Genomic DNA, 9,533 nt, shown 5'->3' with positions numbered 1-9,533 from the left:
CTCTTGGATTCCACCAATTGGTTACCAGGCAGTAACCAATCAGAGACTTGAGGGTGGGGGGGGGGCACATGGGTCATAACTGTTGCTTCTGAATCTGACCTGCATGCTAAGGATCAATTGCAAACTCAAGAAACAGTTATGTCCCATGTGGCCTTCCTTACAGTCGCTGACTAACTCAGAGTTAGAGAGCTGCAAAGCAGGAAGTAGTGTTCTGTTATGTTAGACATCCGGTCACTGCGGCCTTTATATATTACTACAATACTAACTATATTAGAAACATTTTTTATTTTGCACAGCCTATTTATTCAGTTTTTATTGTTACACTGAACTGTTCCTTTAAAGGTATGCCAAAATACTCATTTTAAAACAATGATGCTAATACATATATATGCTACTTAAAATCCTGCAGTGTTTGATAATATGCTTCAATGTACAAGGTGTACATAACTCAAGGGAACCTCCGAGGTGGTATAATTTGCAGGGTTCAGTTAGCACACCACACCAATGCTTTTATTAATGCCATGGCCCAAACATGCTTGGTAAACCACCATCAGGCATGCAGAGAAACAGGCTCAGTATTGCATTCACGTAATTGATAGATTGTATAGCTCCCTGTTAGTATACAGTAGATACTGATACTCGGTTCAGTTTCCCATTCCCTGATGCTGAAAAACATCCCCACAGTATAATGTTGCCGCCACCATGTTTCACTGTGGCAATGGTGTTCTTGGGTGATGGGATGTTTTGGGTTTGCGCCAGACATAGCATTTTCCTTGGTTGCCGAAAAGTTACATTATAGTCTCATCTGACCAGAGCACCTTCATTTGGAGGGTCACCCACATGCCTTTTGGCAAACTCTAAATGTGCCTTCTTATGTTTAACTTTAGTAATGGTTTTTTTCTGGCCACTCTTCCATAAAGCCCAGCTCTATGGAGTGTACGGCTTATTGTGATCCTATGGACAGATATTCCAGTCTCTGCTGTGGAACTCTGCAACTCCTTCAGGGTTACCTTTGGTCTCTGTGAGTTTTGGTGGGTGGCCCTCTCTTGGCAGGTTTGTTGTGGTACCATGTTACACCTGTGGGGCCTTTCAGAAAAGGTGTGTTTATACTGACAGATCATGTGACACTTAGGGGCAGATTTATCAAGTGTCAAAGTGTATTTTCGAATGAAAAAAAAAATCGAATTTCGAGCTATTTTTTGTGTATTTCGACTGTCCAAATTTTTAATTCTTTTTTTATATATTTTTTCTCATTTTATTACACCAACTTAGACTATTTTGTGCAGATCCATCACATAAAATAAGATTAAGAAACATTTAAATTACAGGTTGGAATGTCACAAAACAGGTAAAAAGCCAAGGGGGTGATTACTTTTGCAAGGCAGTGTATGTCCTGGAGTGTACTGTATCTGTAGTAAAAGTTATATGGGCAGATGATTTAGAGCTAGACTTTATGAACATGTCCACAATATTAGACTTGAATCACAAGATCTGCCTTTGTACAAGCACTTTCAGGAGGTACATAATTCAGATAGTACATGTTTGTCAGTCTGGGCTGTAGAGCAGGTTCCACTGGATGTGAGGGGAAGTAATAGAGAACAGGTGTTAGATCAGTGTGAGACCTATTGGATAGTTACATTAAATACAGTGGTCCCTGATGGGTTTAACCTATACTCCCCCTTTTGATCCCTGGAACGCCTATCCCACGAGCACTACCAGCATGACTACAGCCAGACACCACAGGAAAGAAACCAAATATGTCCCATTATGGCTACAGCCTGAGTTTTAAGTCTAAAATGGTCTTGTTGATGAATATTTGGACCATGCTGATCAAATGGTTTTTATTATTTGTGTATAGTCATTATCTCCATATCACCAAACTATTTTGGCATTTTCTTTAAAAATAGTCTTTGTCTTCCACTTTTTCTGCAGCACCTAAAGCTAGTATTTTTCCTTATCCCTCATTTCTTCATATTCTTTCATGCTGATCTGATTATGAAAGGAGACAAAACATTCCTTCTTCTGAGAAACAGTACCGCTTTGCATAAACCCAAACCCACTGTACGTTTATTTTCCTCAGCAAGCGCTTGTGCCTTGTCTGCGGGGAGCACAATTTCACCTGGATGCCATTTATTCTTTGATATTCCCTTTTTCTTATAATGAGCTTGTCCTATAACCCACTACAATTATATTTTATAGAACCCTTTGTAGTTTATTTCTGGAACAACTCGGAGCAGCTCTCATTATTTTCTGTACCTTCAGTCTTCTAACATTAAGCCTGTCATTCTGAAATATATCTTAGATCTGCTAACACTTTTGATAAGCATCTACAATGGACTCCCTATAGTGCATAAATAGATTATAGTAAAGGTAGCTGGTAATATACACTTGTTATATATAATCATTTATTTTAATATGTCCATATTGTATATCTCCCTATAGTCAAATGTATGCCTAGTATATGTTTATAAAAAAATATATCCAGCTCTCGCACACCACAATTCAATTAGATATCTGGTGCTCTGTGGTAGAGGTTCGGCAACCTCACAATCTGTTTGAAGTACAAAGTATCCACGGCACACAGCTTAGTGTAAGCAAGGGTCTCCTTGCACGTTTATTGCGGTAGTGAGCAACGTTTCGGGGTCACGCCCCTTTGTCAAGCCTTGACAAAGGGGCGTGACCCCGAAACGTTGCTCACTACCGCAATAAACGTGCAAGGAGACCCTTGCTTACACTAAGCTGTGTGCCGTGGATACTTTGTACTTCTAGTATATGTTTATCCCAGGGCCAGTCATAATTAAACAAATACAAGGAACTGATTGAGTGACCACTAGCCTGTCATTTTCTATAATGTAAGTTTATAAGTTTGTGGTATACTTAAATACTCATTACATAATGTTAGCCTGTCTAAATGGTTTTAATATTCTAATGACGTTTAGTTTTAACCATTCCACACTCCAGTTTATTTTTCAATTCTTAATGTTTTCATTATTTTAAACAAAAGATGGAAACAGAAAGAAGAAGGGCAGGGGAAAGGAAATGTTCAGTAAACATGCAAAGTCAATGGGCAGCATCACCAATAATGTTGCCATAGCAACCCCTACGATCAGGGTCGGGAGGGTGCAGTGCCTAGGGTGGGGAGCAGGTCTGGGTCAGTGGAACTAGCGATACACCGAATCGGTCTGGGATTCTGCCTTTTTCAGAAGGATTCGGCCGAATCCTTCTGCCAGGACGGACCGAATCCGAATCTGAATATCCAAATTAGGGAATGGGAGGGAAATCGCGTAACTTTTTGTCACAAAACAAGGAAGTAAAAAATGTTTTCCCCTTCCCACCCCTAATTTGCATATGCAAATTAGAATTCAGTTGAATCTTTCACAAAGGATTCAGAGGTTCGACCAAATCCAAAATAGTGGATTCGGTGCATACCTAAGCGGAACCCACTGGGGGTTTTCCCAATGTCCTGCCAGCTCGGTCCCCTGCCCTTCCCTTAATCAACTTTCTTTCTAACTCAAACATTTCAAAATGACATTCCATCCTCTCTACATACAAATAAAGTGTAATTTTTATGATCAAGCCCATTTACAAATGTCAGTTGTTGCTGCCTCTCTGCTCAATTTATATTACTCTTCATTGTAATAACCTGTGTGCATGATAATTCTAATACATGTTGTACCATATTGCTGAATCTCATTACATTACTATACAGATATGGGACCAGTTATCCAGAAACCCATTATCCAGAAAGCTCCAAATTACGGAAAGGCTAGTCTCCAATAGACTCCATTTTATCCAAATAATCTGAATTTTTAAAAAGAATTGTACTTGATCCAAACTAAGATACAATTAATCCTTATTGGAAGCAAAACCAGCCTATTGGGCTTATTTAATGTTTGCAAGATTTCCTGGTAGACTTAAGGTAGGCAGATCCAAATTACGGAACGATCCATTATCCGGAAAACCCCAGCATTCTGGATGATAGGTCCAATACCTGTACTAACTTGTTTTTCAGCTCTAGAACTCAACAGGGGTTATGCCGACTTCAAAATGTTTTAGTTTGGCATTAAAACTGTCACGGCCGGCACCCAATACCAGAACAAATGCCAAGCACCCTGGTCTCGGCTCGGCTTTACCAGTAGGAGCCCTCAGCTTAATTGGGTGCCACCTGGACTTAACGAGGGGTACAAGGCGAGGAGTTCTGGCTGGCAAAGGGGCACGACCGGATAGCAAGAGTCTTTGCGCAGAAGGTCAAGGACAAGGCGTCAGGTGGAAACGAAACAGACCGGATCAGGACAGGCAGATAGCAGAATCTTTAGGCAGGCAAGGGGTCAAAACTAGATAATCAGACAGACTGGATAAGGCAGAAGGATGGTCAGACAGGCTGGGTCGAGGCAGGCGGATATCAGAATCGTCAAACAGGCAAGGGATCAAACCGGGTGATCAAGCAAGGGGTTAAGCAGGAAGAGTTGTCGTAGGCAGGCAAGGGTCAGGATACAGAATGCAGAGTAGTCAGGAACAGGCTGGGTCAAACACGGATAATCAGTCAGGATAGCAAATTCAGAAACAGGTAGCAAAAGCACAGGAAACCACAGGATAAGATCCTATAAGGGCACTGGCTACAGGTCTGAATGGGCCTTAAATAGGGATCCAATTGGCGCCAAAACGTGCGCAATTACGCGCCGTTGCGCGCTGGCGCAATCACGCCAGCGCCTTTAAGAGGCGCGCCCTAGTAATCAAAGATGGCGCCGGCAAGGGCAGGATAGGAGCGGCGCAGCGGGCGTCCACACCAAGGACGCGGCGTGGACCCTGCTGCCCACTAGACCACCAGGGTAAGTTTCTTACAAAAACACAGGAACCGTTTGGTAGAAATGTTTACATTATTATATATTTTAGGGTATTGATAGTTATCAGAATAAATCATTTTTCATTTTGCCCTAAATAAGTGTTTAATCGCTTATTTTTCTTGCATAGCAAAATGTATTTTTTTTGGTACCTTTGTTCTGGACTCTACTCCGCTTCTGATAATATGAGCAGTCCTGTGTTGCTTTATGTTTTGGAAAATTATATAGAGATTTAGGGAGTAATAAATGGAATAAAAGGTGCAATATTTGCTATAGTCCCCTAAATGCAGGCTAAATTCAGCACTCATCTGTTTGTAGGCTGCTACAAATGGGAAGATTTTTTGTTGCAGTTAAAACAACAGTTCAAATCATAGCTAGGTTAATTAACATCATTGCTGCTCAGAAATTGCTGTGATTTGTTAAGATATTATGTGGAAGAGATAAAATAGATTAGCTGAGGCAGAACAAAGAACATTATGTAAATGTGAATTATTCATATGGTATGTGACATCTGGCAGAATATCCAGTCTTCCAACCTGTTTAGTGTGTGTATACATTATGTACAGATAAGAGTTTATAAGACACCTTTACAGTTAATATAATGGCCATTACATATGTAAGAGAAACAAGTTGTTGGCTGATGTTTTATCCAAACTTTAGCTTCAATATTTGATAGACCTTCTGTATCTGTATTACCACAACATCCCTTTGCTCCAAAAAGTATTTGCTGATTTTAAAGTGGGAAACGTTGTGAAAGTCTCTCGTCAGCAGGAAAAACAAGTAAAGGTTTTCCTGGTCTAAGGGGCACATTTATCAAGGGTCCAATTTCGAGGGTTAATAAACCCTTGAATTCGACCCTCGAAGTTAAAGCCTCGAAGTTAAAAAGGATTTAGCACAAATGCTTCGATTGGAAAAAATAAACCTTAAAGTCCTTCGAATTGAACGATTTTAAGCGATCGATCGAAGGATTTTTATTCAATCAAAAAATTTTTAGAAAAGTCCTGGGGAAGGTCCCAATAGGCTAACATTATCGAATAGTCGAATAGTCGAACAATTTTTACTTCTAATCGTTCGAATCATTTGATTCGATCGAATTTGACCAATTCGATGGTCGAAGTGCCCAAAAAAATACTTTGAAATTCAAATTTTTTAACATTCGAATTCTTCACTCGAGCTTAGTAAATCTGCCCAAGTGTGTGACATTTGAAGGCAACATTATGAATTTAAAAAATGATTCTCAAGTGTTTCTCAATTTTTGGTATCTTGAGAAAAATGCAAAAAAAAAAAATTATGAACATCTTTAAACAAATGTTGATCTTGGAAATAAGGGTAGAGGGTATATAAACAAAAGGTAATTTGGATATTTTAGTGGGTTATTTATTAAAGTCTGAATGCCAAAAACTCAAATTAGTATAAAATCCAAATTTTTTTGTGAAAAAAAAGAAAAAAACTCGAAATTTTCAGAGATTTATTATACCGTGAGGATGGAAAAAGTCAGAATCTGAAAATCCGGCATCTCAGACCTACCAAGATTGTATATGTCAATGGGAGAGGTCCCTAGCCTATTTGGTAGTTTCTGTGTTCTGCTCTTGAATTAGCCTAAAAATCAGACTATTTTGGACTGAAAGGCAAAAATCTGAAAAATGTGTTCTTTTTGAGAATAAGCCAGAATAGCTGCCCCCCCCCGGGCAAATCAAACTCTTTACTTACCCCTCCGTGCAGATTCTGTCCAGCAGAGTTCACGGACGCCATCTTCAGCCGCTTCAGTAATCTTCGGAATGAGACCAGCGTTTTGGCAATTTTCGTGAGTTGTCACGAGACAGAAAGTTGCTCCAACTGTGCAAGCGCCACTTCGGAGGTCTCATTCCGAAGATAACAAGATGTCCCCAGTAAAATCGGCTGGACAGAATCTGCACGGAGGGGTATGTAAAGAGTTAGGGCCATTTGCCTGGGGGCAGCTAGGATGGGTGGGGGGAGGAGGGAGTCTATTTTTTTTAAGTAAGGGGTTGTTTCTCCTTTAAGCAATGCTTAGCATTATCCACTAAAACTATCTTACTCCAATGGGTACACATTCACCGGATCACCATTCATAAGAGTATCATATAAAACTTTTCATTTTATTGGAACTTGATTAAAAACATGTATATATGATATTCCTAAGAATGGTGGTCTGGTGAATGGACACCCATTGGAATAAGACGTTGCTATGAGCTCAGGGCCGCATCTCCTGGGCCTCCAACAACTCCCAGTGACCTGTAAACGTCTAAATCCATTTTCAAAACTTTTTTGATCTGAGGAAATTGGCTGTGCTTTCAAGTGACAGGTTTGGGGCTTGAGCACCTGAACCATATTTTTAATTGGGGTTTTTATTCATTTAAAAAAAGTGTATCCCCCGCAGCAGTGGTTTGGATGATAAGACAGTTATCCACTAAAATGATTACCCTACAAAGGGTAAATAAAACAAGGACAGTGGAATTTTGATCAAATACATTGCAATTTCGAGTTTCAGCACACAGTTGCTAACCTGGTGTGAGGTGCAACTTTGTTACCTTGAGATTCCAAGACCTCAAAAGAAACTTAAACTCCTGTGCTAGCAGTAATAATTCTAGTCCATTAAGGGAACTAAAAAAGCCCTGAAGGGGAATATAAAATCTCAGTCATGTAGATGTGTTGGCTAAGTTCAGTTGTGTTTTATTACAAGAGGAGGCCAGGTTGCCTCAAATAATCTTCATAACATATTTGTTTAAAGACAGATACAATCAAAGTGAAAGCTTAACCGTGACTAGATCTTTTGTGTAAAAACTTTAACTAGTTGGTAGATCACTCCAGTATAAATGATCACGCAGAAGAAAATGCATTGCTGTTGACCATTGTGTATATCTAATTATTCAACTTAAAGAATGCATCATTCTTATGCTTAATTATTAAGTAAATGTATTTCCAGTAAACACCATATGATTATTTGCAGCATACAAACATTTATAGCCTTTTCTGGCTCATTATTTATTGTGTTCATCTTTATTCAACAGTAAACCAAACAAAGGCGTGTTTTTTCCATGACAGTATCCCTTTTAAGAAGGACTGAAGTTGTTGGGATTTTTTTAGTCTCAGATACTATGTTACATTGCTATGCTATATATAGTAACATACTCGCTCTATTGGCCAAAGACCTTGATACTCATACCTGAGTCAACGCTTCCACTTTATTCAAAAAGTAACAAAATACTAAGCCAGAAGCCATTTAAGTGCTGAAACATTTAAAGTAAAACCCTTTACTGGCTGATTTTTAAAAGCAAGCTTTTAGGGGCCCCTTAAGCAACAATTGAATTTATATTTTTCCCACAAATCTAGAAAGATTTGTTGTTTTCCTATATTTCTAAAACAGTGTAAACTGTGGACAATGTCATTCTGTGGCTTCTAAAGTGAATAAAGTGTTGTCTTTCATGAAAAAAAGACGAGTTAAAGTGTTTTCAAAATAGTTGGGACACGGTGTAACATATAAATAAAAAGAAATTGGGATGATTTGCAATTCATTTAAACCCTACATTTATTCGTAAATAGTACAAAGACATCATATCAAATGTTGAAATAGAAAATTGTTTAATACCAGCAACATGTTTAAAAAAAGTTGGGAGAGGGGCATATTATCTAAAGTAGAAACTGTGGCACAAGTTGTTGTACCAATCTCCTAATTTGATTATTTAGAACCCATTAAATGGAATACCATCATTTCTAGGTGGGGTTCAGTTCAATTAGTTGCTGTAAATTTGGAATTGAAACAGAATAGGAACATCAAGGGGGTCCAGCCCACTGAATTCTTGAGAATGTTGAAGAGGTGCAGATATTCAGGTGTGCCTTGGGTTACTAGTAATGGAGGGATTTGCAGCACAAGGGCAATTATAGTCAAAACACAGTGGGGCTCATTTATTAACGCAGCGCAGCGCTAAAAAGAGCGCAGTGGCCAGACATTTGCCCAGCGCATGCGAGTATTTAATAATGTAGCGCACGATACCTTAACAGTGCGATTTGTGCGCTAATGTAGACACAAGACAGGTGCGACGTGTGAAACTGCGTATCAGCTGTCGCAGTGCTTATAATAAATTGTGCGCACAGGAAGATACCGCAAAGGTAAGGATTAGTTGTGCTCATGTATGAATGCGCTGCTTTAATTAGTTGCGTCACATATTGCGCATATTGCGTTCACTTAGACGCATCTGCATTTGTTTCTGTGCTAATATTTGTTTGGTTGCAAAGGTGTTTAGCCTACCTGATACCCTTAAAGGAACCTTGGTCAATATAAACATGTTGGGTGGAAGGCGTGGTTAATATGCACTTTACAAGGGTTGTTCATCTTGAATATACTAGCGCAGCTGGGCAGGAATGCGCATTTTGAAGAGCGTTACTATTACGCCACGAAGAGGCAGGCGTAAAAATTGTGGTGCTGTTGCCCGGGTGCAGTTTTGCACATATACAGACGCAAATCTGCGACGGCCGCAGTGCAAGCGCATTGTAGCCACGCCCACAGCCACGCCCCTAACAACCACGGCATCGTTTGCGACATAAATGCCCAATCTTTTGCGCAATGCGCATAAACAAAACCATCGCAAAAGCTCTGTGTTATGCGCAATATCACGCAAATATATTAGCGATCACGCTTGTGATGGCGCAGACAACCTTTTGCGTCCACTTATG

This window comes from Xenopus laevis, chromosome 2S (genome assembly GCF_017654675.1).
Source record: "Xenopus laevis strain J_2021 chromosome 2S, Xenopus_laevis_v10.1, whole genome shotgun sequence".
NCBI classification, from domain to species: Eukaryota; Metazoa; Chordata; class Amphibia; order Anura; family Pipidae; genus Xenopus; species Xenopus laevis.
Note: the sequence above shows the minus strand (reverse complement) of the source record.